The sequence below is a fragment of the Nannospalax galili genome, unplaced genomic scaffold, assembly GCF_000622305.1.
Source record: "Nannospalax galili isolate Female #2095 unplaced genomic scaffold, S.galili_v1.0 scaffold1063, whole genome shotgun sequence".
Taxonomy (NCBI): domain Eukaryota; kingdom Metazoa; phylum Chordata; class Mammalia; order Rodentia; family Spalacidae; genus Nannospalax; species Nannospalax galili.
In genome coordinates, this window is record NW_008349483.1 from 440762 (window position 1) to 446728 (window position 5967).

The 5967-nt window shown below is 45.1% G+C and overlaps 1 pseudogene; it reads right to left on the bottom strand.

The window, feature by feature from the left end:
- Positions 1-4402: 4402 nt before the first annotated feature.
- On the bottom strand, positions 4403-5675 carry LOC103745064 (annotated as a pseudogene).
- Positions 5676-5967: the final 292 nt, after the last annotated feature.

Genomic DNA, 5967 nt, shown 5'->3' on the forward strand with positions numbered 1-5967 from the left:
CTTAGGTCTGGAATCTTCTAAGAATGCTTTTGGCCTCAGGAACTTGGGTGTTGGACTGACCTGAGACCCTGGCCGTGGCCATGCCACGCAAGGATGCAAAGGCAGATGGGGAGGGAAGAAGCCCCAAGATTTCCCAGGAAGTGGATTGAGTAGCTGTGTTGTACTGGATGCAAAGGATCAGGGAGAGAAAAGGTAAGCCTCGTAGCCCCAGAAAGAGGCTGTCAGCCCCAGAAAGAGGCTGGGGGGGGTTGCAGGACCAGGGAAGTAGAGGGAGGTGAGGGTGGGGCCAGGACCAGAAGCGGTGCTCCTGGGGCCCAAGAAAGACACTGAGTTGGTCTGGGTGAGAAGGATCAGGAAGCAGTATTGGTTCCCCAGGTGTCTGGGGCCCCAAGACTAGGAGTGGCACAGGGCTCAAACTAGGAGTATAGAACGGTGGGGGGGGGGGGGTGGAAGGGTGAATGTGGCTTAGGGAGTCCCGGCGTAGAGGGCTGTGCTACTGACTTACCCCAAGAGGCCTGAGGATAGTAGTGTAGGCTAGGAGAGTTAGCCGGTGGTGCAGGCCCAGGGAAGCAGAGCGAGGTGAGGGCAGGGCCAGGACCAGAAGTGGTGCTCCTGGAGCCCAAGAAAGGGACTGAGTTGCTCTGGGTGAGAAGGATCAGGAAACAGTATTGGTTCCCCAGGTGTCTGGGGCCCCAAGACTAGGAGTGGCACAGGGCTCAAACTAGGAGTATAGAACGGTGGGGGGGGGGGGGTGGAAGGGTGAATGTGGCTTAGGGAGTCCCGGCTTGGTGGGCTGCGCTATAGACTTACTCCAAGAGGCCTGAGGATAGTAGTCTAAAATATTTTTTAAAAGATATATCAAGAAGAAAAGGAGAGGTTATGCTTGTCTGAAGAATTCAGAAAAGTGAGCAAACTTAGGGAGAGCTACACGTCCATGCTGGATCCAGAGGCACTGAACTAGGAGGCAGGGATTCTGAACAGGAAAAGGCCACTATCTCATTACTGCACTAGATATTCTATCTATGTTTAGGATGACTTAAGGTGTACCAGGCTTCCTAGGGGTGGTCCTGTGACAAGGTGATTACTCAGCAAAAATGGAAATTTATTGGGTCCTTGTCCATTCGAGAGATTTTATTCTCTTGACCAGTTTTCTCTTACAGGCTCTTTGCTACTCTAACAGGTGTCTGAGAGGAGCTACTGGCTGAATGCATCATCAGAGACCAGAGACTCAGTCATTCATGCCTATATGAGAAGTGCTCCATAAACACTCTAAATGGCAGTGTCCTGAGAGCTTCTCGGTATCTGAACAGGTGGAGACCCCAGGACTAGGATGTTGTGACCAGGATGTTCCTCTGACCCTGTGGTGATGAGCCATGGACCCGCCTCCTTCTCACGCTCTGCAAAGGAGTCACTCCCCTTCCCTCTTCCAACCAATTGGTTGACCATAGCTGCTTGCAGGGGAAGGGCTACAGTTATAAAAACTGGGAAAACCACCAGGCCAGTCTCTTGCCATTTTATGAGGCTGTCCAGAACCATGTGTGGCCTTTCAAACACAGCCATGAATGGGGGAGGAGGTGGGCTCCCACTCTTCTGTAAGTAAACCTGTACCCCAAGCTCAGTTAGCAAGCCCAATAAACTCATTAAGATTCTTCAACAAGGGTTTGGAGAATTCTTTTCTCAGGTCATCGCAAGGACTGTGGGAGGAGGGGATTTGATGCCACTGCGCCTCCCAGCGGTGATTTTGACTAACAGATGTACTCTGGCATGCTCTGGGTATTCCAAGCCTCTATTCACAGGCCTAGTCATCTCTTCTTTACATGGCATCCATTAGCAATGTCTGTTTTATCCTTTATCACAACCAGTAAAGTATTTACCTGAGTTCTTGAGCTACTACAGCAAATTAATTGAACCAGAAGAGAACTGTGAAAACTCTAGTTTACAGCTTATGCGTCATCAGGAGCACAAGTCACACAACTTGGGGGTATCTTTTGCATCTGAAGAAACACATGTTGTCTTGGGGGAGGGGCAGTTTGCAGCTGATACTTTAACTTTTGGAAACTGAAGCTATCTCCAGGTAGATAGTATCAGAGTTCAGTTGAATGAGGGGATAACTGGCTGGTGTCCGCTACAGAATTAATGGCTTATTTACTGCTGGGAGAAATCATTTAGCATCTGAGGTCACAGACATCTTCTGGATTGATTGTAGTTAGGTAAGAGTACAGAAAAAAAACAAAACAAAAAAACCCTGAGGTTTTTCTTTCATATTACTAAGGCTTGTAAGACTTTATGGCAAATAAATTCAGGTAAAGAGAATGAGTGTACAGACAACATAGGATTATATTATTTGGCAATATGAAAGGAGTAAATTTCATTGTGAATAAATACAAAGAACAAGAACTGCATCTGTGAGAATGAATGTGGAGTTTATTTTAATCTTTCATGGAGATACAAATTGCTTAAAATGAAATTTGTTTGCAGCACTACTGAAGGAAAAATCATTGAGATTATCAAAGTATTTTTAAGTGGATTCCAGCTGTTTACATGGAAAAAGACTTGAAAAACATGGACACAATCAAAATATATGTGATTGAAGTCACTTCTAATGTACAGGCATAGGCCCCTTAGGGTCTATTTGCAAAGGATTTAGAAATAATATATTTGAAGACTTTTGGGAAAAACCAAAAAGACCATAAAAGAAAGGTTTTTCTAAAATGAAATTATTCTGATACCGTATCGTACTTTATTTCTGTGAAATACTGTTACCTTAGTTCTCTGCTCAGAAAAACTTATAGCTACTGAGCTTTGAAGACTCTGGGAAATTTTTAATATTTATCTATTGTGTGTGTGTTTCTGTATGTGTGTGTGTATGTTACAGTGGGCATGCAGAGGTCAGAACACAGCTTGTAGGAGTTGCTTCTTTACCTCCATCATGTGGCTTCCATGGTGGAATCCAGATCCTCAGGCTCAACAGCAAACACTTTTAAATGGCAAGCCATCTTTCCGACCCACTAATTTTGATAGAAGTACAAAAGCATATTTTTTGGTAGGAGAAACTATTTTTCTTTGTAAAATGCTGAAATTTAAAACTATTATCATTCTTCCCTATAAAATACTAAGGAAAAGTACTTTTTGAAACCAAGCTTGAGCAACGACAAATGTACGAATGCCGTGGATAGCTTCCCTCATGCTGCAGGGCTGGACAGGGCACACGCAGAACAGAGAATCAGTGGGTACTATTCTTCCTCTCGTGAGATTTTCAGGTATGCGAGCCTGGGATAGAGAAAATTCAGGTCTTTCATTGAGTCTTAACAAATTTTATTGCAATTGAATTTAAAGGCTGATTGATGCTGGATAGTTCTTGAAGTTGAAAGTGGTATCCTTCTTCTGAAGTAATGAGAGTTATTTCACATGCCAATGTGTGTGATTTACCAGCACCCATTGCTCTTGATGTAGGATCTTATTAGTAACAGGAGGAAGGAATGTGTGGACATTCCAAGCAATGTTGACCTTAAAAATTTGTGGTGCATGTTTTTATTTATCTTAAATTACATTTATTCATTTACATATTCATGCATTTAGTGTATACATATGTAGACACATGCATGCCACAGCCTACATATCGCGGTCAGAGAACAACTTGTGGAAGTTATTTCTCTTCCACTATCCGGGCACTGGGGATCCAACTCAGTTTGTCAGAATTGGTGGCAAGTGCATTTAACACCTGAACCATCTCCTAGCCCTGTACCTCTTTTTAAAAAATTTCTAATAATGGAAGCATCACTGTTATTTCTTCATTGACATCTTAGGACAGCTACACACATGCACAGATACAGACAGAAGAATACTAAGACAATGAAGTCGCACCACACAGGCTAATACTTTTTACCCTCATCATCTCCTTCAGCACCACCTGCTCCAACCTCATTATTCTTCTCTGGGGTTGTCATGTCTTCACAGGTCTTAGAGAGCCTCCTTCCCCTGCACATTCATCCGGCCACAAAGTCACACTTGGCATGAGCCCAGGGCTCAGCAATGGCTGTGGTGTTGTGCAGCATTCACACAGCTTGCCAGGTCTCCACCACACAACTTGGTCAGGTCTCCATCAAGTACCTTAGTGAGATGTTGGTAATTAAGGCCCACCTTGAAGCCAATGGGGCACCAGTTCACAAACTGGATGTTGCTCTTGGTTTCGTTTGTGGCAATGGCAGTATTGATCTTTGAGAACCACATCACTATGGTGCAACAGGTGATGTATTTACAATGTATTTACAATGCCATGTATTTACAATGGCAAGAGTCACATTTTTCCATCTGTTTGGCTGGCTCAAAGCAGGCATTGGTGATCTCTGCTACTGTAAGCTGCTTGGCTTGTAAGAGATACAACTAAGAAAGCTTGTAATTGCTAGTTTCTACAAACAATACTCCCAAGACAAAAGCTTTCTTCCTCCATGCCCTCACCCACATACCAGCGCACAGAGGCATGCTTGGCATACATCAGAGCAAACTTATGGTTGAGATGGGCCCAGGTCTCAGCAATGGCTATGGGTGTTGCTCAGCATATACACAGCTTGCTGCACCTTGGCCAAGTCTCCATCAGGTATCACAGTGGGAGGCTCGTAGTTGATGCCAACCTTGAAACCAGTGGGGCACCAATCCACAAACTGGATGCTATGCTTGGTCTTGATGGTGGCAATGGCAGCATTAACATCTTTGGGAACCACATCAGCACAGTACAATAGGCAGCAAGCCATGTATTTACCATGACGAGGGTCACATTACACCACCTGGTTGGCTGGCTCAAAGCAGGCATTGGTGATCTCTGCTACTGTAAGCTGCTTGTGGTAGGCTTTCTCAGCAAGATGACAGGGGCATATGTGCTGGATAGCTCCAGTGTCAACTTGACACACCTGGGTTGAGGGAGCCTCAACTGGAGAATTGTCTCCATAGGACTGGCCTGTGGCCATGTCTGTGGGGCTTCTTGTTTGTTGAGTGATGTGGGAAGTGGTGAAAGTTAGTGTAGGTTGAGTGCTCGATATCGAGGTTTCTACAACAGATGTAATAGATGGCCTCACTGTCTACCATGAAGACACACAATCAGAGTGCTCCAGGGTGGTGTGAGTGGTGAGGATGGAATTGTAGGGCTCAACAACAGCAGTAGAAATCTGGGGGGCTGGGTAGATGGAGAACTCCAGCTTGGACTTCTTTCCATAATCAACAGAGAGCCGTTCCATCAGCAGGGAGGTGAACCCAAGCCAGTTCCCCCACCAAAGCTGTGGAAAACCAAGAAGCCCTGAAGACCTGTGCACTGGTCGTGAATTCGGTCCAAGACAAGGTCAATGATCTCCTTGTCAATGGTGTAGTGCCCACGGGCATAGTTATTGGCAGCATCTTCCTTGCCTGTGATGAGCTGCTCAGGGTGGAAGAGCTGGCATACCAGTGTGAACTTCATCAATGTCCGTGGCTTCCAGGTCTACAAACACTGCCCTGGGCACATGCTTGCCAGCATCTGTCTCACTGAAGAAGGTGTTGAAGGAGTCATCTCCTCCCCCAACAGTCTTGTCACTTGGCATCTGGCCATCAGGCTGGATGCCATGCTCTAGGCAGTAGAGTTCCCAGAAGGCATTGCCAATCTGAACACCAGCCAGGCCAACATGAATGGAGATGCACTCAGGCATATTTGGTCCTTAAAGAGGTCCGCGGAACCGGAGGAAGAGAAGGGAGGGTGATAGAGATCTCCCACTAACAGACTGCCAAGGAGTCAGGGAGAGAAATCTATTTTGTGATTTTTTTTTTAAACAGTTACCTTTGTATCTAGGATTTAGTCTACAGCAGTGATATAATCATTAATTCCAGGCATTATAGTTTTATGATTCTATGGAGGAAATTTCACCCACATTATTTTTTTAAAAAACATTTCCTTAATCTTACAGTTTTATTCCTTTTTCCCCTCTTACAGCTGACCTCTTT